At 45.1% G+C, this 23,245-nt stretch overlaps 1 protein-coding gene across 8 annotated transcripts in view; it reads left to right on the top strand.

The window, feature by feature from the left end:
- The window catches only part of FRMD4A (FERM domain containing 4A), a 466,908-nt gene that overhangs the window by 230,402 nt on the left and 213,261 nt on the right, over positions 1-23,245 (top strand). The window contains exon 1 of one of the 8 annotated variants that reach the window (XM_082452758.1): positions 7,738-7,756. The exons of 6 other annotated variants lie outside the window; for them this stretch is intronic. The gene's annotated coding sequence lies outside the window, so the exon portion shown is untranslated. Of the gene's footprint in view, positions 1-7,737; positions 7,757-8,363; positions 8,544-23,245 lie in introns of those variants that run through there. One more of the 8 variants, XM_082452756.1, reaches the window with a different exon arrangement.

Raw genomic sequence — 23,245 nt, 5'->3', positions numbered from 1 at the left:
AACAATTTAGAGTTTACTAGGTAGAGACTGAGAGGAGAGATGGGAAAACATCCCTTTCAAGATAGAAATGACAGCTGCGGGATTAGTAAGTGTTTTTATCAGGCCTCCACAAACGCTTTGAGAAATCTGCAGAACGTTCCACACCACTGGCAGCGCACACACCACACCACTCGCCCCGGCTCAGTTCTGAGCGACAGAGCTCATTTATAGCTTCAGATTGACTATAATTTAGGCCGCCTTTATTAAAACAATTACACGGAATTGCATATAAACACCGGTCAAATGCTGCTTCCTACCATCACAGACGCTTCTCCTGTTTTTTATTAGCTGAATGGATTTCACTCTAAAAATCTATTGGGTAATGATCGTAATGCTTGGCCGAGAGAAAGTGATAAAGCAACATTAAATATACTGTGTACAGATGAACAAACTTTGAGGACTTCGAATAAAATAAAAACAAAAACAAAGCACCACCATGATTCCTGCCTTGGAGGAAATCCTGAGTGAGGCATATAGACAAATGCAGAAATGGTTACAATAAAGTGCTACAAATGGGTAGAGAGATGCATGGGCTATTTCAGAGCAGGGGAGGGTTTTAACCAGGTTGTAGGCAACAGGGGGACGGGGACCACGTCAGAGTCTGTTCCCTGCCATGTCTCAGCCCCAACCAGTGCCTACGGGAGAATATCCAAGGATCTTTGGCTTTATCCCGGGTAGAAGAGGAGATTTTTCTTTTTTTTTTTTTCAGAATGGAACAACATGGTCATATTCATTTTTGATATGGAGGCAACCAGTTATGAAGGGTTTCCATCAGAATTAAATTCTTAAAACCACAATTCTACAGGCAAGAATGTTTATTCCTTCATTTAATTCATCCTTCAATGAATACTCATTGAACGTCTAATATGTGCCAGGGACTATTCTAGGCTCAAGAGAGTCAGCCAAAAAGAAAACAGACATAAATCCCTGCTCTCCTGGGAGAGACAGATAATGAACAAAACATACAAACAAATAAGTTGTATAGTCTGTTAGAAGGTGATAAGGGAAACTGAGAAAAATAAACCAGGGAAGGGATGAGGGTGAGGGGCAGAAGCAGGAGGGCGAGAGGGAGGAGTTGCTTCCTTAAGAAAGATGGTCATAGATCACAGTGAGTTTGGCATTTGAAGAATTGAGTGACAGCTATGAAAAAGAAATAAAACTTGCTTCCATTTCTTGCTACTGGAAAAAAAAAAAAGATGGTCAGAAAGGATCTCTCTAAGCAGGTGATATTTGAGCAGGGACCTGAAAAAGGTTTGGGCTTGAATGGGCTGCTATCTGGGGAGGTGCATTCCAGGCAGAGGGAGGTGCAAAGGTCCTGGGCTAGAGAGAGTTTGATGAGTCTGGACAACAGCAGGGAGGCCAGGGTGCCAGGAGCAGAGCGAAGGCCGCTCTGGCAGAGGAGAGATGCTCGGAGACCGGCAGCGTCAGCATCCCAGGAACTTACTAGAAATGCAGATCCTTGCACCGCAGCCCAGACTTATGAATCAGAAACTCTGGGGGGCCTGGGGGAGGTGAGACCCAGTGATCTGTTTTGACAAGCCTTCCAGGTGATTCCAATGCTGGCTTAAGTCTGCCTGAGAGCTAGGTCCTGAGCCCTCTTTTCCCCCCGACAGTATCTTTCCTGGACAACCTCGTCAATTTCCATAGGTTTAAGTGCCCTCTATGTACAGGCGCCGCCAACCTTTTCTCTTTTCCACCCAGATATCTCTTTCTGAGTTCTAATCTTGCGTATCCAATTTGTATCTCAGCAAACAGCCTAACCAACTGCCTATTTGAGTCAGAACCTTAGAAACTTGCTTCACTGAACCCACCTTATTTATAACGTGAATTATAGCAAATTCTTTGCCATTGTAATCTGGGGTGGGTCTGATCTTTATTTGGTGGCAGGAAAAATATCATCACATCACAAGTCATCACTCGATGATAGTTTTCAGCCCCATCTCAACTCCAGGAAACTGACTTGCCTTTTCTCCCTGGGGCACAGGTGCCTCTGTTCTCTTAAATCCTGGAGGCCTTCCTCCTAGACTGGCTCATGGTTCCAATACATTCTTATTGCTTGCTTGAGAGATTGAGTAATTGATGTCACCTGCACAGAAGCCTTCTCTCTATTATAAGTTCCAACCGAAAAAGGAATGCTTGCTGAAAAATTTTTTCTATTCAATTTCACAAATATTTCTGTCTTAACTCCCTTTCGTAACGAGGTGATGGGCCCACGAATAAATAACGAGTATTGAGTCCCAGCTGATAGGCACTGTGTTAGGTAATAAGGGATGCAGTGCCTCCAAATACGTGACCAATGGACGGTGAGATGAGTGAGGGTTAATAATCTCAACTCGGAACTCAGACCACCCAAGTTTGATAACTGGCCGTTGCCTACTTTTCATCTGTAGGACCTGAGGTGGGTTATAAACCCTCTCCCTGACTTATTCCCTTCCTTCCAAATGAGGCTAATAATAGCACCGACCTCCCAGGGCTGTTGAGAAGATTAAATGAGTTATTGTATATAAAGCACATAAGCAGTATCTGGCACCTGGTAAGTGCCAAGTGAGTCTTAACTACGGTTAATATATATTTCAGAGCAAATAAACAGAAAGGGTTTGGTGAGAGAGTTAACCTATGTCCTTGAGTGTACTTCTAATGTACACCGATTTTATAGTATGGTACTCACCATAATACAGCTGCTCCCAGGGGCTCCAAATGACATTAATTAGCTTGTGATGTTTTGATTGATTCTTGTCTGTGTTTCACAGTTACTTGCCCTGGGTTTTAACTGCCCTGAGTTGAGACAGTCTAAATCAAGATCCCCAACCAGGAAAAAATAATAAGCAACAATCTCATGTAATGAGAACATAACAAGATTATAAAACATAGCTATTAAAAAAATGACATTGCTATTTAAAAAAATAACGAACTAAAACACAGTTATTAGATGGTTTCTTCATATACCCCAGGGACCGCGGTCTTAAGTGCTTGCTGTCTGGCCAGGAGAGGAGATGGAATTCTTTCTTTTTGATTGAAGTGGCTCAGAATTGGCCTTTAATTGACCTGGGAGTGAGGAGAGAAAAGGATTGGGTATAAAAATGTAATAGGGTTCACTTAAAACCAGTCAAGGACTTTAACCTGCCCCAGAGGAGTCTTGCTCTATCGTCAAAATCTGGTGAAAGTAGAAGGAAAAGATGCCAGTATTATTTTCCGGAAACATCTGAACGGAATGTAAATCAATGTCTGTTTGGTGCAGCTTAGAAACTAATATAACAACACAACATACTATCACCTCCTAGATGCTACCCAACTCCAACTGTGGCTCAATCCGTAATTAATAGTGTATATAAAGTAAGTGCGTGGCCATGCTCACCGTGATTGCCAATATATTTCATTTGTATTAGTATGAGGTAGTCAAGCTTGCAAGATAAGAGCTCAGGGTCACAAAAGGATGACTCTGGGTTCAAATCTGATACACAGAGTCCCCTCAGCTTGTTACTTCACCTTTTTAGACCCCAGGTTCCTCAACCATAGAAGAGAGAGAAAAAATAACTTCCACCTCATAGGAATCTTGTGATGATCAATGAATGTTTTGGAAAGTTCTTAGCACTGTGCCTGGCACAGAATATGCACTCGTAGTAATGTTAGTTATCAACTGTCATCAGTTGTGTGGTTTTGAAAATATTTAATATGTGTTGAATCCATGGTCTTCATAAGGCTAGAGAGAGAGAGAGATGATTCTCAGGCCAGTTTTAAAGGTGAAGAAACGGGCACCAAAAAATTAAGAGACTTGTTCAAGGTCACACTGCGCCTTCAGAGCAGGATTCCAGGGCTGTCCCATGTTATTGGTTCTGAGCAAAGGATTGTGCAGCCCAGACTCAGATCCAGCCCACGCTGGTATCTGTCCTCAGCTGGGCAGATACACAAAGGAATGAGTGGGGATCATCGTTCTCCAGCAGCAGTGGTACTCTGGCTAAGATCCACGCTGAGGCATCTTCTCCTAACGGCTCCATGTACTGCCCCGAGCTTGTTAGGAAAGCTGTGACTGCAGACCCCAGAGTTAAGAAACAGATACTTTCTATTAGTGAAGTGGGTCTAATTTTTGCTCTGCAACTTTGGGTGTAAAAAAATCACATTAGTTTACTCCTCTAAACCCAGTTCAATCTATGTCCTCACTCACCTAGGTGGCAGGAATTCACTCATTCTTTCCTCTCCACCAACTCACATTCTATCAATACCTCATGACAGAAAAAGGGTCTCTTGTCATTGATCCAGCATAGATGCCACTGAGATGCTCACGTACCCAAGAACTTGAGGTCCATTTTAAAGCCAAAGACTCCATCCCTCCTGGCCGAACCCCAAGATCCTTTGCTGTGCCTAAGACACACCTCTTAGCATTTGGTAACTTCCTCCATTGTCCTCAGGCTGCCCCAGCAGGTGACCAGCGCCCTCTTGAGGCACTCTGTAGACATGGAGTATGGGTCTCTCCAATTGCAGGTGGCACCCCTTTCCTTCCTCCGGGGGTGCTACTACCTTTCTCCATGCTTTTCTCCATTCCCCATTTTCAAGCTTCAGAGCACCTCTCGTCTCTTGGAGACTTTAGCTCCTTTCAATACAAAGCTCCCTAACTCTTTGTGAGAACCCCTGGTAATCAGGTCTCAAAGTCCTGCTTGCCCTCTGGAAGAACCAAAGGAAAAGTATTTCTCCTTCTTTCTGAATCTTCTCCAGCAGTAAAAGCAAAACACAAAGGCATATGTCCAGAAACCAGCCTTCCATGTTTCTTTTTTCAGTTAGGTTCTTCAAAAAGCATCACACTCGAGCTGAAAATGGAAACATGCTCTATTCTTTCATCACAACTACATGTTAGGGCTGGCCGATGGTCCAACACTTTGCAAAGATCCTTTGATTCTTTATGTCTTTGCAAGAAACTGCCTGAATTGTCAGTGGTAGAATTGGCCTCTCTTCGGAAAACAGACCATTACAAAATTCTGACTGGCAAAGCTTGTCATCCATGAACTCCAAGGATCACTGTTGGTGAAACAGAGAATATATTTCCTTCATATTTTCATTAACTTCCAGATGATTTAAGTTTGAATTTTTATCTCATTCATCAAGTTTTACCATGGCCTATTTCTCTCAGTACTTAAATTCTTCAAATGTAGTTTTTCTTCCCGAAATTTGTATCCATTCTCAGTTTGGACTCCAAACACAAAAGGCTTAGGGGGTAAAGACAGCCTGTGTTGGGGACTAGCCTAGGCCATGGGGACAGAGTGAGAATAAAACACATAAAGGCCCTCACATGTATACGCTTATATTGCCAGGTCCTGTTCTAAGTTTTTCACGTATATTGATTCATTTAATCCTTATAACAACGCTATGAGGTAGGTAGTATTATGATCCCCAATTCATAGGTGAGAAAACTGAGGCACAGAGAGGTTAAGATACTTGCCCAAGGTTGTACAGTTAGCAGGTGGCTGAGGCAAGAGCCAGGCTCTGGAAGTCTGACATCAGTCTGTGCCTTTCACACGCAGCTGTGAATACCAATCATAGTTAAGAAGGAAATAAACAGGCTAATGATACAAAGAGCAGCTGGGGAGGTCACTTCCCACGTGCTGATCAGGGAAGCTTATCTAGGAGGCAGGGTTTGAGCAGAAACCTGAAGGATGGCGAGGAGCCAGCTATACAAAGAGGGGGTGGGGCGGGGCGGGGGTGGGCGGTGAGCATTCCAGGCAGGAGAAACAAGACATGCAAAAGCCAAGAAAAGGAAAGAGTCATTCATGGGCAGAAAAGTGGCCTGGTGGCAAATCATAGAGAGGGACTCGGAGAATAACACGTGATGACGATGGGGCGGATACTTCAGGAGCAGTGAGAAGCCCGGATATTTGTAAGCAGAGATGTGACATGATTGGAGTGGCTTCTACAGTCATGGGCTGCTGGGGGACAAGGGGACCAGTGAGAACCAGGAGCACAGGGGACCTGGAATAGGGTTATGGAGCTGAAGGGAAGAGAGAGCGATGGGTCTGGTGGCCGCAGACAAGGCTGGACGGATAAGGAGGGCCTTATGCTCCGGACATCCCAGCCATCTAAAGAAGCGAGGACTTTATTCCTAAGAGCCAGGGAAACCTTGAATGGGTTCAAGCAAAGAAATCCTATGATCAGATGTGAGTTTCGGAAGAGTGACTCCAGGTGGTGTGGTGAATGCATTTGAGAGACAAGACTGGGGTCCAGTCAAGAGGTTGCTAGAGACATGGCGGTGAAAGGTGATGTACACTGACCGAGGCTAGGGGCAGGGCCTACTCATGCAACAAAGATTAAGCAATGGGCACCAGGCACTGTTGGAACAAGTCAGACAAGGGGCTGCTCCCAAGGAACTTTCCAGATCTATTAGGATAGGCCTGGTGATAATTTGACAGTGAGGAATGAGTAAAAGGAAGGAGATGAAAGATCTCTCTGTCCCTGTGGGGAGAGGAAGGATGCTGTTTAGTGAGACAGGGAACCTGGAAAGGGGCTTTACCAGTGGGTCAGCTTGATTCAGGACAAATTGAGAATTCCAGCGGCCAAGGTGGAAAGGCAGGAGGTGGATGTAGATGGAATCCAAAGACTCTCCTAAGGATGCAAACTATCGGAAGAGAAAGGTTTGAACATTTCCTCGATCCCCACCTGTTGGGTGTTGCAGTCAAAACAAAGCAGCGCTGGAAATAATCTGCTTCCAAAGCAATAATATTCCCTCTAAAGGCCTCAGAACACGAGGAGATGGGCTTCAATTGCAACATGGAAGAACCGGGCTTGGCATGAGAACAATCCTCAAGGACTTCAAAAATACAGAAACCTCCCATTCAGCTTCCCATTCCTCAGATTCAGATAATCAAGTCCCCCAGCCAGGAGCATGTGATCACCACCGCCTGAAATAAGATGGGTAGTCCTTCTCACAGGCGTTCACCTTTTCCTGCAACACTGACTTGGAGGAAAAGTTAGATGTTTCCCTTCTGTGGATTGTGAGGCCTTCTTGAACTGTCAAAAATGTTCACCAGAGATCATCAGAGAACACACAAGCTGTGTCTGGAAAGATCAGTTGGAAGACAGGATGTGTGAGATTTCTTTTTATTATAAAGTTTGTAAGTTTTCACTCCTGCCAGTGTCCTGGAAATAATCGTATCAGTATACCTGGGTCTCCTTCAAACTAGGCTGAAAGGGGAAACAGTCCCTCCCTTGAAGGATGGGTGGATGGTTGGATGGATGGATGGGTGGATGGACGGGTGGCTGGATATTGGGAATTCAAGTGACGAGTGAGTTCTAGGGAAAGATTTTACCTCTGAGACAAGCTGGCTTTTCCACCTTCGCTAAGCGAGTGCTCCCGCCTCCTTCTCCCTTTATTTCATCAACCGTGTTTTGACAATTCATGAAAAAAGGGGGGAAAAAAAGTGTCTAAGGCAAATTGAGCTCCTGAAGTAATAAACATTTAGACATACAATGTGAATTGAGTTACTGTTCTCGGGATAGTCTCCCAGTGTGTTTCTCTTTTTTGGAAAGAGAACGTGTCAGGCCGTCTTCCTCCCCCAGGCTCTGGAAATGGGAGTCTCCCCTCAGCAGTAATTGTTGCGAATCCTGACAATAGCCCCACGACTGGGTTATCTCACAGGAACTTCCATTTCCAAAGAGTTGAGGGGAGATTAATGCAAGAAAACTGGACTAGATCGAGGGATAAGAGCTGCACCTTCCGCCAAGTTCAGCCAAGGTAGCCTCTTCCTCCGGCTCCCAGGGTGGGAGGGGGCCTCCCGCAGCGGGTTTCTGTGGGTTTGTCGGGGACGGCGCCGGGTGCGCGGGCGGTCCCCGGGCTCGGAATCCCCGCTCCTCTCGCGCACGCCTCTGGCTCCGCGCAGCCTCTGCGGCTCGGCGGCTGATTCGGGACCTAACTTGGTCCCGATCGCGTGTGCGGCGGAGCGGGAACCGGGGGCTCGCGGGCTGCGCAGGGGCCGGGCCGGGCCGGCGCGTTCATTGTTGTCCGCGTGCGGGCGGCTCTCGGGGGTGCCCCGCGGCGCGCGCGGGAGGCGGCGGCGCGCTCGGCCGCGCGGGACTCGCCGGAGCCGGCCTAGCCCCCGGCCGCCGGCCGCCGGCCGCCCCGAGCGCGCTCGCCGTGCCCGGGGGCGCCGCGCGGGGCCGACCGCGATGCGGAGGGCCGGGCGCGGCGGCACGGTGCTCGGCGCGCGGGCGAGGGGCGGGCCGGCGGCGGTGCGCCCCGGCGCGCGGCCAGGCTCGGCGTGAGCGGCGCGAGCGGGCGATGGGCTGACTGGGGACCCGCGGGGGCGGCGGGGCGGCGGGGCGGCGGCGGCGGGGGCGCGCGGGGACCGGCGGGGCGGCTGCGGGCGCCGCGCGGCGGAGGCGGGGGCGGAGGCGCTGGGCGCGGATGCCGCCGGCTAGGCCCCGGGCCTGCGCACCCGGGGCGCATGGGACGCCCGTTTCGGCGGATCCGCCGCTGCAAACCTGAAGTTCCTCGGCTCCCCGGGAAGCGCCACGAATAAAAGGTAATGTGTCTTTGTTTCCCAGCCGCGACTGCGGGCAGGCGGTGGATTCTGCAGCACTTCTGGGTCCATTTCTGGGCCGGTGAGAGGGACATGACACTTCTGCTTTACGGAGGACGTAGAGCATTTAATGCCGCAGATGTGACATTGTTCCAGTGCACACCCCACGTGCGGCACAGACTCTACTCCCTCCTGCTACCCGCTCTCCCCGCACCCACTTTCTTTGGCATCTCGACCTCACACTGGCTGGGTCTACCCGGGGAGAAAGGAAAGGACCTTGCTGCAGGCAGACCTGGGCGTGATTTTGTTCTTTTTTTTTTTTTTTCTAACCGTTTTTCTGGAAGTGACAGGGCAGTCCTGTTCTTTGGGTGGGTTCAGGAGGCAGGCTGCAGATCGCCGGCTGCCTGGAACTGCTAAAATGGACTGCTCTTTCACACTCCAAATGGCTGCAGCAAGTTTAATGCAGGGAGACAGCGGGAGGAGGAGGAGGAGGAGAGGAGGAAACCCCCTTCAGGACGAACCCCCCAAACGCAGTGCTTCTGTATTGCAGGCAACTGCCCAAATGTGGGCGCCTATTGCATTTAGAAAAGATGAACCGGTCCTGTACTTGGAGAGCCGTGTGGGCTGCCCGTGTGTAGTCAGGAACTCGGTGCCTTTTCTCCAGTACCTCGTTAGGAGAGTAACTGCTCGGTAGATTCAAGCAAATTCTGCGAAATTTCCGAGGGATGGCTGTTCTAATAATAGGTCTGGCGGAGGCTTCTTAATAGACACGCTCATTCTGAACGGTGCAGCAATGCCAGTCCCCCCGGAAGCTCTGCTTGCTGGGAAAGGCGATCCCCTGACCTCCCCGTGGATGGAGGAGGCTTTCTCCCCTATGAATGGAACATCCCAGCAGAGGTTGTTACCGCTGTTCTGGCTTCTCTCAGTTTGAATCCTCCCAGCATCTGGTGAAAGGGATTCTCAGAACACCTAAGCCAAGCACACTTCTAAATCCGAGCTCTTCGGTGGGGATGGCTTATTCGGTGTTGGAGTAGCCCCAGCTGTATTTAGACACCTGGTCAGGCTGACTTGATCTGCATTTACCTGAGTGGGTTTTGAACAGCTTCTCACATACCTCTAACACCTCGGCACTATAAGTCTGGTCCTTTTCTCAAAGCATGACTGTGATGTTCGGGGAAAGCACCAGTCCAAGAGCCAGGGGCAAACTTATGACTTCATCCAGGGAAGCCACCGCTGACCCTGGGGGAACTGTCTCAGGAGTTGGATGCAAAATCTATTCCGTACACGTAGTAGAACTTAGCTCTGTGTGCCATTTTTCCAATGTGCAACAAAGTGGGAGGTTGATGGGGGGGTGGGGGGGGGCGGATGGGAGGACACATTTCATTGTTTTGTTTCTGGTTTTTAAATTGCTTCAAGTTCGTTCATAGCGTTTGGCCCCCTTTTGGAGTCTGACTTGGACATGGTGGGAAGACTAAACCTTCAGATCAGCAGAAATCTGATTTTGATTCTCAGCGTGTTCATCTCTTGCAACCTAGAGGGTCAGAGGATGAGCCTCTTCTGTTGGCTGAGGGGTCCCTTCTGCTGTGAATGAAATCTGGGTTTATTTAAGGTACACCAGGAATGGGGGGGTCCCGCAGCAGATAGACTTGAATCTCTTTGGTCCCAGAGGTTAAATAGCTGCAGTTAATTTGATTGGAAGCAATATTTGGACTTGCTTTGAAATCAACACTATATTGTCCTGCTAGTAAATACAGTGTTGCCTCCAAATAACTTGGAAAAAAGTGATGCTTGATGTGCAAAATTGTGTGGGTAGAAGTAACCTTTTAGAAAAACAACAACAACATTAAACTCTTCTTGTGTTAAAAGGGAATAGTGTTAGTTGAAATGAGGATCAGAAAATCCCTCCACCCACTTAAAAAAATTTTTTTTCTTGAAATATAGTTGATTTACAATGTCCTGTTAGTTTCAGTCATGTTAGTGTACAGAAAAGTGATTAATACATATATGTGTGTATATACATATATATATTCTTTTTTAGATTCTTTTCCATTATAGGTTATTACAAGATATTGAATATAGTTCCCTGTGCTATACAGTAGGTCCTTGAGGATTATCTATTTCATACATAGTAGTGTGTATCTGTTAACCCCAAACTCCTAATTTATTCCTTCCCCGCCTTTCCCCTTTGGTAACCATAAGTTTGTTTTCTCTGTTTGTGAGTCTGTTTCTGTTTTGTAAATAAGTTCATTTGTATCTTTTTTTTTTTTTGTAGATTCCGCATATAAGTGATATCATATGATATTTGTTTTTCTCTGACTTACTTTACTTAGTACGATAATCTCCAGGTCCATCCATGTGGCTGCAAATGGCATTATTTCATTCTTTTTAATAGCTGAGTAATATTCCATTGTATATGTGTACCACATCTTCTTTGTCCATTCATCTGTCAATGGACATTTAGGTTGCTTCCATGTCTTGGCTATTGTAAACAGCGCTGTAATGAACACTGGGGTGCATGTATCCTTTCGAACCATGTTTTTCTCCAGATACATGCCCAGGAGGGGGATTGCTGGGTCATATGGTAGTTCTATTTTTGCTTTTTAAGGAGCCTCCATACTGTTTTCCATAGTGGGTGCACCAGTTTATGTTCCCACCAACAGTATAGGAGGGTTCCTTTTCTCCACACCCTCTCCAGCATTTGTTATTTGTAGACTCTTTGACGATGGCCATTCTGACTGGTGTGAGGTGATACCTCATTGTAGTTTTGATTTGCATTTCTCTCATAATTAGCGTTGTTGAGCATCTTTTCATGTGCCTGTTGGCCATCTGTGTGTCTTCTTTGGAGAAATGTCTATTTAGATCTTCTGCCCGTTTTTTGATTCCTCCACCCACTTTTTTTCTGACCAAGTGTGATCTGCCACTGTTGTTGGTAATATTCTTTCTGGCACTTGAACTAATTTTATTAATAAGACTTGTTATTTATGGCATAGGGCCTCTTTGTAATTTGTAGACATTGTTGCCAAGTCCCCTGACAGCCTAGCAGGTGGCAAGTGCCATTAGCATGATCTTGTCATGGGAGAAACCGAAACCCCTTGAGGTTCAGTGAGTCACTGATTTCATAATCCATGAGATCTGCCTCCCAGATGTGGGTGGTGCTCAGCTTTATTGTAACGGCCCAGTTACACTCTGAGGTCAAAGAATAAACCAAGAATGAGTCCTTGGGACTTCCCCGGCTGTCCACTGGTTAAGACTTCCTGCTTCACTGCCAGGGGCACGGGTTCGATCCCTGGTTGGGGAGCTAAGATCCTACATGCTACACAGTGCGGCCAAAAAAACAAAAAAAGAATGAATCCTTGCTTGTGTTCTGGAACTTGGCAAAAGGTTCTGTGGACTAGTGAGAATGCCAGAGTTGTAAAAGAAAGGGGTCCTTGAGTCATCCTCTATGAGCTGATGAGAAAGTGTGATCGATTTGTGATGGGAGAGGCAGTGATGAGATGAAAGGTCCAGGAAATTGAGGGGACCTGTCAGGGTACCTTTGTATTTAGTAAATGTGGAGTTGAGTGTGACTGCCTCCAAAGAAGATCATTACTGACTTTACTGAGTAAATATACCACTCGTGCTCACGTTATTAGTGCTAGTGTGTGTGTATAAGTAAAAGACTTAGAGTTTTATTCATTTGTCATATACTTATCAGTTCTAAGAGTTGCATTTAGCCTGACACACTGAATGACTGAAAATATGATGGGGCACATTCAAAACTCAAGCTTTGTTCTGAGAAATTTTTGCATATGTCAATACTTTTTTTAAAAAAAGGAACAGTGTAGCTTCTGGAGAATTTCCATTTAAACTAGGTAAAGTGAGAAAGACATGCTAACAGTTAAATAGGTTTTGAAGTTAGTTTAAACCACACTCTACACAGTATCAGAATGTATAAGTCTAGATTCACCAATGGCTTTCATTCCTATCTTTTATTTATTTATTTATTTATTTATTTATTTATTTATTTATTTATTTATTTTTGGATATCAGCTGATGTGTCAGTAATCTTTGTGGCAGAAATTCTCTATTTGGGTTTATTCATTGTGAAAAATTCCAGCATCTCTATTAGAAAGGATCTCTGAGACCTCATGGGGAGAGAAGCCATGGGATAAAGATCTTCGATCTAAATTTCAAAAACTACATTCCTCTTGAGCTAAAGATGCAAAAGAGGAACTACCTTACAGGATTAGCACATACTCATAACCTCCCCAGGACACTGGTTATCCATTCTCTCCCATCTTGTCCATTTCTGATTCTTTGCTGTCCATTGCTCTCTGAATAGGTAGTTAAAGGAACAAAAGTAGATATTGGATGTCTCCTAAAAGGTAGGAGTTGATGGGAGAAAAGGAAGAGAAAGGATCATTCCATCAGTTATGTAAGATACATAGATGCTTGAACTTTTCCTACCGTAAGCAAAATCAAAGACTTAAAGAATCCGGGGGACTTCCCTGGTGGCGCAGCGGTTGAGAATCTGCCTGCCAATGCAGGGCACATGGGTTCGAGCCCTGGTCTGGGAAGATCCCACATGCCGCGGAGCAACTAGGCCCGTGAGCCACAACTACTGAGCCTGCGCGTCTGGAGCCTGTGCTCCGCAATAAGAGAGCCCGTGATAGTGAGAGGCCCGCGCACCGCGATGAAGAGTGGCCCCTGCTCGCCGCAACTAGAGAAAGCCCTCGCACAGAAACGAAGACCCAACACAGCCAAAAATAAATAAATAAATAAATATTAAAAAAAAAAAAAAAAAAGAATCTGGGAAAAGTGGCCACTACAAGTCGAACCTGTTGGGGAAGGATGAGATTTGAGTATTTTATCTTATGCTGTTTATTCTAGCCGTAATCAGACTGAAGTGTATTGGCAGTATTTTCCATTTCTGTTTTTGCATTTTCCAGGACATTTAATCTGAAGAGCTGGTACAATAGCTCTTGGAACTCTGGGCTCCAGGGTCACCACTGCACACAAAGCCTGCTGGTTTTGCTACTCTCTTTTGCGAGTTTTCCGAATCAGCATAAATCCAGCTTATCAGAAATTCTCTCCACAGCACTTTCCTTTTGGTTCCCTAAATCCGTCAGCTGCCACTCTTTCCCCTGTCCTGTGGGATCAGCATGTCTTTCTCTTATTTATAAGGAATAATTTAGACACACCCTTACTTTTGAGGCTACCATCTCTACCACTAGCCGCATTATCCTAAAAGTATCTATCATTATGCCTCTCTTACTTTCTCAGAAGACGATGAGAGCTCTTGCTACCATTTAGTGAGTTGCATTAATGCTTATTTTGGGTGCTGTTGAGTGAGTGAGTATGTGTGTTTGTGGGCAAGGGTGTGTGTGTTCAATTCTTAACTTTATCAGTAGAAATTAGGTATTTTTTCCCCAAAAGAGAAGTACTTTTCTCCTTGAAGATGGAAATTACTGCTCAGAATAAAGGCCATGGTTGTTGGAAGGGATTGAAGGGATCTGGTTCAGTTCAGTGATCTTATGACTACCAAATGATCAAGAAAAAATAGGCCTGTAGGTTCCGTTTGAACTGAATGGGTAACCCCTCTGTAGATGATCAAGCATCGCTAACTCCAGTTCAGAGATGGAGCTGATAGGAGCCAACTTGTTACAAAGCCTGATCTCCATCGTATGTGGTGGTTTCTGTTTTTTTATTTTAAAACTGAAGCTCTGGCCATTCCTTGATGCAGTGCAAGAAGACGTGAGTTGTAGGTGGTCAAGAACATTTGCACACGCACACCCTTCTCCCCAAACTCTACCTTCACACGCGCCATCTTGCTCCTATCTTATTAGTGATTATTTGCCAGTCCATAGTTACTGCGCACTTTCTGTTCACTGAAGGATCCCTACCTTTACCCTCTGCTTATGGTGGGCACTCAATAGATCCTGTTTGAATAAGAAAAATCACTGAGTGACTCTTCATACCAACTGCAACACTGATATATTTCAGCATCTTCAGAAACCTGGAAGACCCAGTGGTCTAAAGAAAAATGTCCTCTTAGGTCCTCCTGTATCTAACTTTTTTTATAAGTCTGTTCTGTGGTGTGGCCCCTCATTCCCATTTAGCAATACCTTGCCTGTCTTGGTACTCATGCAGAATACCAAACTTTTTGATGGTACTTCGAATTAGCCAAAAGCTATCCTCTCAACCTTGGGCTCTAACTCCACAATTTCCATCAGAGTTAGCCTGTTCTTCTGGTGATACAGGCTTCTTTGCAGGGCTTTTGCCTTTCTTTGTCCTTGCTGTATGAGGAATGCATGAAAAAAATGGCATGTAATGGGGAATTAGATTGATAATGCATGACAGCAAATGGAAATAATAATCGGAGAATTGCCAGGCTGTGCCATTCATAACCATAAAATGCACAATTATGCTCTCCCCACATGCCTGTGAAAAAGTATATACTTGTGACAAACCCAAACTAGGAAACCCTAATAGTGTGGAACCCTCTGGTGCTGGGCAACACACCTACATACAGTGGGTAGTGCACTGCGGGCTCACCGATTTCTCTGCACCCTCTGGTTACCCCCAAGAGATATTGGATACTTATTTCTCTGTTGCTCAGAGAGAGAGCAGAAAAGAGGGGAGGGTGGTGAGGACAAGAGCGGTGGGAGCTGAGCACAATGCAGGGCAGTGTTCTGCCTTCTCAATCCCCTTTTATTGGGGTGGTTGAGTGTTTTGTAACAGAGTAACTACGGAGTGACCAGTAGCACAGATGTAGCCGGCAGGTCTTGGCAGGAGAGCAGAGACCACGGATAACAGTAAAGCATCAAGGGCTGCAGTCACACTAAATGCTGAGCAGAGACTGTGGACCACGCACATACGAGATTTGGGGATTCTCCATCAAGTCAGACATCTCGGATGGAATTTTTGGAGTGAAAGGGGGCATAGAGATCATTTTTACAAATGAGGAGATGCTCACAGATGTTCAGGGACCTCGCCAGGGTCTCCGTTGCAGGGCCAAGACTAGAGTCCCTGACCACGTGGTTTGGCACACAGAGGGGGTAGGGCTGTGGTGTCATGTCCCTCAGGCTTGGACTTGTGGCTCTGCCCCTTCCTGGCTGTGAGGCCTTGGGTAAATTACTGAATCTCTCTGAGCCTCGGTTTTCTTATTTATCAGAAAAGTTATATTCAGTGGAGCCAATGAGGTGATATCCGTGAAGCACCCAGCACAAAAAAAATAAGGGCGCCTCTTCTAGAATCAGAAATTTTGTCTTTGCACTCTCCCCTCTCTGCTTGGCTTGCTTATGTCCCTGGAAGCCCCAACAGGACTAACTGCAGGAGGTTTAAAACTTGAGGGGTGTAAGAAGGCCACTGGCCGTGGAAGTGGAGGTATTACTGAAATAAATGGCACCTCCTTACCTACAATCCTGGAGTGAATTTTATAAATAGAAAGTAGCCTTAAGAAAAAAAAAAAAAAAACATTAGCTCTGATACTCCGTAAATGTCACCCACCCTTGCAGGAAGGATTCTGCCGGTAAAGACATCACCCTAGTGATCCTTTCCTTATTGGGACAGAGGAGGCTTATTAAGAATGGGTGGCATCCTGCTGTACCCGTGAGTCTTGACTGAGTCCAGGAACATTAAAGTGGTGAGGAGTGGTTGGGGGAGGGGAAGGAAGAGAAGAAATATGATTTTGCCTTTGCACTCATGGATTCTATCACCCTGCCTTTCTGAAATTCTTCAGTTTTCAGGATTGATCTGAAAGCTCTTAGGGTTTTTATTTTGAAAAAATTCTCCAGTAGAAATAAGGGTATGTCAGTCAATGGTTATGCCATCCTTTTTCTTTTAATTGAAGTATAGCTGATTTAAAATATTGTGTTAGTTTCGGGTGTACAGCAAAGTGATTCAGTTATGTATGTATTTTTTCAGATGATTTTCCAGTATAGGTTATTATAAGATATTGAATATTATTCCCTTTATTGTACAGTAAATCCTTGTTGCTTATCTATTTTATGTAGAGTAGTTTGTATCTGTTAATTACATACTCCTAATTTGTCCCTCCCCCCTCCCTCTCCCCTTTGGTAACCGTAAGTTTGTTTACTATGTCTGTGAGCCATTTTAGTTTCATAAATAGATTTATTTGTATTATTTTTTAGATTCCACATATGTGATAGCATATAATATTTGTCTTTGTCTGACTTACCTCACTTAGTATGATAATCTCTAGATCCATCCATGTTGCTGCAAATGGCACTATTTCATTCTTTTTTATAGCTGAGTAATATTCCATTGTATATATATATACCACATCTTCTTTATCCATTCATCTGTCGGTGGACATTTAGGTTGCTTACATGTCCTGGCTGTTGTAAATAGTGCTGCAGTGAACACTGGGGTGCATGTATACTTGTGAATGAAGTTTTTCTCTGGGTATATGCCCAGGATGGGATTGCTGGATCATATGGTAACTCTTTTTTTAGTTTTTTAAGGAACCTTAGTACTGTTCTCCATAGCAGCTGTACCAATTTACATTCCCACCAACAGTGCAGGAGGGTTCCCTTTTCTCCACACCCTCTCCAGCATTTATTGTTTGTAGATTTTTTGAAAATGGCCATTCTGACTGGTGTGAGGTGATATCTCATTGTAGTTTTTTTTTTTTTAATAAATTTATTTATTTTGTTTATCTTATTTTTGGGTGAGCTGGGTCTTCGTTGCTGCACACGGCCTTTCTCTAGTTGTGGCGAGCGGGGGCTACTCTTTGTTGCGGTGCGCGGGCTTCTCACTGCAGTGGTTTCTCTTGTTGCAGAGCACAGGCTCTAGGTGCTCGGGCTTCAGTAGTTGTGGCACGTGGGCTCAGTAGTTGTGGCTCGCAGACTCTAGAGCACAGGCTCAGTAGTTTTGGCTCATGGGCCTAGTTGCTCTGCGGCATGTGGGATCTTCCCGGACCAGGGCTCGAACCCGTGTCCCCTGCATTGGCAGGCGGATTCTTAACCACTGCACCACCAAGTAAGTCCCCTCATTGTAGTTTTGATTTGCATTTCTCTCATAATCAGCAGTGTGGAGCATCTTTTCATGTGCCTGTTGTATGCCATCTATTTCTTAACAACAAAGGCAACAATCCAATCAGTATGTAAAATTTTTGGTTATTTTCCATTCATGGTCAACAATTAGAAGGATTTTCACCTCCAATTTTCTTATTTATATTTCACCCAAGTACTTAACGCAGCAAGTGAATGGAAGAAATAAGCCTAGAACCTGAGTGTACCACATGTTTGTGTGAGTTTTATTAATTGTATCTACCATCTGACCGCTCTGAAAATACTGGGAGAGTTTTCCTCACAGTAGGAGAAATCAACATGCCAATTAGCAGAATATTCATCAAAAATTATCTAAGCACCTAATAACCTTTGAAGTGTTAAATAAAATAAATTAGAATGAGAGATGGTCCATCTTCTGGAGATGGATTAAACAGGCACACACACGGGCAGCAGAATAAAAGCATTAAACAAATGTAAAAACAAGGAAAGTATTTATAGAACATAATAACCACATCCAGAACAAGGATATATTTTAGGTGGATCTTCAGGGACAGCTTATAGGCTTCGTTTGCCTAGACAGGGTGGAGTGTGTCTGTCATTTTATGCAGAAATTGTAAACTGGTATTTGTTTGTGGTTCCATCTTTATTGTGGAATATGTGGTTTTCGCTCGCGCACGACAGTTTAGTTTCCCTGCCCTCCTGTTCCTAAGGTTATAACTTTATCAATGCAGATTTTGTGCCCTTTAGATACAGATATCTTGGAAAGATACTCAAATATATCTTGATAATAATATCCAAGAATAATATCCCAAACCACAGTCCTTTGGTTTTTGTTTTTGTTTTTTGTTTAATTTTATGGCTCTGTTGGGTCTTTGTTTCTGTGCGAGGGCTTTCTCTAGTTGCGGCGAGCGGGGGCCACTCTTCATCGCGGTGCGCGGGGCCTCTCACTATCGCGGCCTCTCTTGTTGCGGAGCACAAGCTCCAGACGCGCAGGCTCAGTAGTTGTGACTCACGGGCCCAGCTGCTCCGCGGCATGTGGGATCTTCCCAGACCAGGGCTCGAACCCGTGTACCCTGCATTGGCAGGCAGATTATTCTCAACCACTGCGCCACCAGGGAAGCCCAGTCCTTTGGTTTTTTTAAATGACTAAGTTCTTTTTGTCTCGCCGGTAGGACTGATCACACTCCTGAAGAACGAACAAAACCAAACTGAAGAAAATCTAAAAACTGTAAATTTTGTACTGTGACTTTGGGTTTTATGTTGGAAATAGAAAACCGTTCGTGTGTGAGCCTCCTTGCTTCTTGTTTGTGGAAAGGTGGGAGCGGGGAAGCTCGTGTTATGCAGCTTTCTCTGTTGCCTAGAAGGTGATGATGAAATAGCACAGCATTTGCCTGCCCCTTCCCATCAGACCCTCCCTGGTGGGATTGCCTGTCAGACTGGCTTTGGAACAGCTGAGTCTTTGTTTGGCTAGTTATCAGTATTCAGTAAATACAGTTCCCCAGAGGAACCTCATTATTCTAGTAGTCCCAGAGTCAGCCAATGCTTTGCTGCGTGTCCCTTTGTATTACTAGTTCCACCTGTGGTTTTTTTGATTACCCTGTTCCTCTTCCTCCTAAGGCTTAAACATCGTTGTCCTGTGATAAGTGACTCACCATGTCTCCTCACTCTTCCTCTTTGCTACATTACTAGCATCAAACTCTTCTGGCCTTTTACCGTCAGTTTCTCCAATGCCTTGTTCGTATGTTTTCTTCCCAAGTTCTTTTGGGGTGAGGTGCTGACAGCCACTGCCATGGTTCAAGGTTTCCTCTTTCTTTTCTGAGTTATTGTAAAATGATCACCACTTATCCCTTTACCACCATCCTACTGCACACACACACACACACACACACACACACACACACACACAAAAGCACGCACACAGGCATCCCCTCTCTCTACCTCTCCTTGCCGCCCCCCTTCATTCCCTGTAGACCACAGCCCTTAACATGGAATAAAAGGCCTCACCACAACCTGGTAGCTTCTTATTTCTTAAACTTCTTTTCTCACACTATCCTTCATACACTGTCTTGGTCTGTTCAGGCAACCATAACAAAACACTCGGTGGCTTATAAATAACAGACATTTATTTCTCACTGTTCCGGGGGCTGGGGAGTCAAGGCACCAGCAGATTTGGTATCTTCTGAGGACCCGCTTCCTGGTTCATGAATGGGGCCTTCTCACTGTGTCGCCAAACAGTGGGATGGGGCGAGGGATCTCTCTGGAGCCCCTTTTCTAAGGGCACTAATCCCACTCACGTGGGCTCCACCCTCATGACCTCATCACCTCCCGAATATCCCACCTCCTGATACCATCACATTGGGAGTTCATGTTTAGCATATGGATTCTGGGGGGGACACAGATACTCAGTCTGTTGTGCATACACCACCACACACCCTTGCCTTTCCCCACGTACATTTAACCTTTGCTGGACATCAGCTTCTTGCAAATACTCACCCTTCAGATTAAGAGGCCCATCCTGTCCCTTGTCTGCCGGACACCCCTGCTCATTCTTCAGTTCCAGCCTGCAGCGTTACCTCCTCCTGTCCCTCCAAGTGGAGCGAGTCTTCCTCCTCTGTTCTCCCACAGGAATCTCACCAGGTCGCTGTTCCAGTTTGATCTCAAATTCGAATGACCCGTTAATGTGTATGTCTCTCACTGTAGCTTCTAAGGGAAAGAGCATGTCTTTATTTTTTTAAATTTAATTATAGTTGATTGCGATATTGTATTAGTTTCTGCTGTACAACAAAGCGATTCAGGTATGTATGTAGGCATATACACATTTTTTTTCTGATTCTTTTCCAGGATAGGTCATTATAAGATATTGAATATATATATTGAATATAGTTCCCAACAAGTAGGACCTTGTTGTTTATCTCTTTTATGTATACTAGTTTGTATCTGTTAATCCCAACCTCCTAATTTATCCCCCCTCCCTTTCCCCTTTGGTAACCGTAAGTTTGTTTTCTTTGTCTTTGAGTCTGTTTCTATTTTGTAAATAAGTTCATTTGTATCATTTTTTTTAGATTCCACATAGAAGCGATATCATAAAGTATTTGTCTTTTTCTGTCTGGCTTACTTCACTTAGTATGATAATCTCTAGGTCCATCCATGTTGCTGCCAATGGCATTATTTCATTCTTTTTCATGGCTGAGTAATATTCCACTTTATGTATATGTATATATATATATATATATGTATATATATATATACCACATCTTCTTTATCCATTCGTCTGTCATTTGGGTTGGACATTTGGGTTGCTTCCAGTTGGTGAGTCAGCTATTGTAAATAGTGCTGCTATGAACATTGGACATTTGGGTTGCTTCCATGTCTTGGCTGTTGTAAATAGTGCTGCTATGAACACTGGGGTGCATGTATCTTTTCGAATTAGAGTTTTCCCCGGATATATGCCTAGGGGTGGGATTGCAGGATCATATGATTGTTCTGTTTTTAGTTTTTTTAAGGAAGCTCCATACTGTTCTCCGTAGTGGCTGCACTTAGTTGTCTTTGATTCTGAAGCACCTTCTATTATGCCCGGCATTTGGTAGGTGCTCAGAAACATGAATGAGTGATTATTTGTCACATATTGTGGTGGTGTCTCATTTCTTTCCTTGCTTGCATATAGCTGGAACTGTTTTTTTTTTTTTTTTCCTGCTTAAGCTTGGTGTCCTTACCTGTCTGTCAGCCCTTCTCTGTCTGCACGTGTCTGTGTCAAAGAGTAAACAGTAAGACAACAAGGATGGTGCAGCACAGCTGACATCCTTTATATGAGGGCGAGCCTTGCACCCCAGCTGGCAGAATGGCAGAACGTGCCTGCGCACGCAGTTCCTTCATTTATTCATTCATTCAGTCAGGTGGTGAGTCAGCCAGTCATTCTGACTCATGCACTTACTCATGTGCCTCTTCTGTCCCAGGAATGTGTCAGCAAACAAAACGAACCCAACTTCTTGCCCTCATGGAGCTTGCACTCTACGAGGAAGAGGCGGGCAAGACACATAATAACTAAGTAAATTATGTAGTGTGCTAGAAGGTGGTAATTGCTGTAAGAAAAATAAAGCAGAGGCTGGGAAGTATGGCAAGGTTGCTATTTTAAATTCAGAAGTCGGAGGAGACGTTATGAAAAGGTGATATGTGAGCAAAGCTTTGAAGGAAGCGAAGAGGTGAGTCATGTGGGTGTCTGGGGGGAACATTCCAGACAGAGGAAGGAGCTCATCACAGGCCCCGGGCAGAAGAGTGACCTGTAGGGAACAGCAAGGAGATGAGGGGGGAACAGCAGACCGAGTGAGGGGTTATAAAGGTAGGCATCACGTGGGGCCTTGAAGGCTTCTGCACTGGGGGAAATGGGACTGAGCGCTGGAGAGTGTGGACGTGGGCGGCACCCTGCTCCCACTTGGGCTGCACAGGGACGGTTTGGGTGCTGTGTGGGGACCAGACTGCAAGACAGGCAGAGGGAAGAGCAGGGGTGCCACTTGGCTGGCCATTGCCGGAATGGGGCAAGTGATAAAGTGAAGGTGATGAAAAGGGGCCAGGGTCTGGATACTCTGAGATTTTCTGGTGAGTTGGAAGTGGGATGTGAGAGGACAGAACGTGGTGATGCAGAGCTGGAATGGCTGTTAGCTAAGAGGTGAAAGCTGCGGGTGGAGATGGTTTGCAGAAGAAGGTAGGTCAGTAATTCTCTTTGAGTTTGACATATTTAACAGCTATCCAGAAGGAGACGCTGAATGGTCTCAGCTTTACGTATGTCATATACAGGCCTGGGGAAGGAGAAATTCCAGGCAGAGACACGAAGTGGGACTCAGCCAGATAGAGTTGATATTTAAAGACTTCATGGCTCAGTCCTGGATATGACAACATCTGAGAAACACCATAAATCCAATTCACACTTCAAATTTAAAAAATGTAAGATATAAAAAATGAAGTAATTTCTCCTCAAAGTGTGAAGAACTCTGCTGAGATGTACGGCTCCATACGTTGCACTCTTCGGTCACTTATTCACTCAACGAACGTTCCTTAGGTGCCAAGTGTATGGTGTGTGTACACCAGACGTGGCTATAATAAAATTCAGGAAAGTAACAGCAACAACAAAAACAAATTGGACTTTTCAGATCATCCTGATGGTCTGTCCCTTTTTTAATGCGTGAAAGGAGTGACTCTCATATTTTAAACGGATTTATTGATGTATCACTGACACACAATAAGCTGCGCGTGTTTAAAGTGTACCGTTTGATGAGCTTTGACATATATCCACACCTGTGAAACCATCACCACAGTCAAGAATTGTAACTCCATATTTTCAATCAATCATACTTCCCAAGAGTTTTGTGTGTTTCAAGCTCCATGCTGGACACTATGAAGGATATAAGATGAAATCGCTGCCTCATGTATTTGTTCATATTTAAGATTCTGCCTTTCCCTAAAAAGTGATCTCATCACACACTCATTTCCAGGTCTTTTCTCCGGCGTATGCTGAAAATACACTCAAGTTTGGTTCCCAAGGCTTTGGAATGACATGTGTAAACCATTTGACACCCGCGTTCCTGGTTAAATCAGGAAAGAGGAAAGATCAGGAACCCTGCCATCTTTTAATCAGTTCTGATACAAGCAGAAACTTCTCTCGTTCCTTCTTGTGTGGAAACAGCCCAAACAGTAGGC

This window comes from Balaenoptera physalus (genome assembly GCF_965194825.1).
Source record: "Balaenoptera physalus genome assembly, chromosome: 2".
NCBI lineage: Eukaryota > Metazoa > Chordata > Mammalia > Artiodactyla > Balaenopteridae > Balaenoptera > Balaenoptera physalus.
This window is presented reverse-complemented; position numbering and strand designations above follow the sequence as displayed.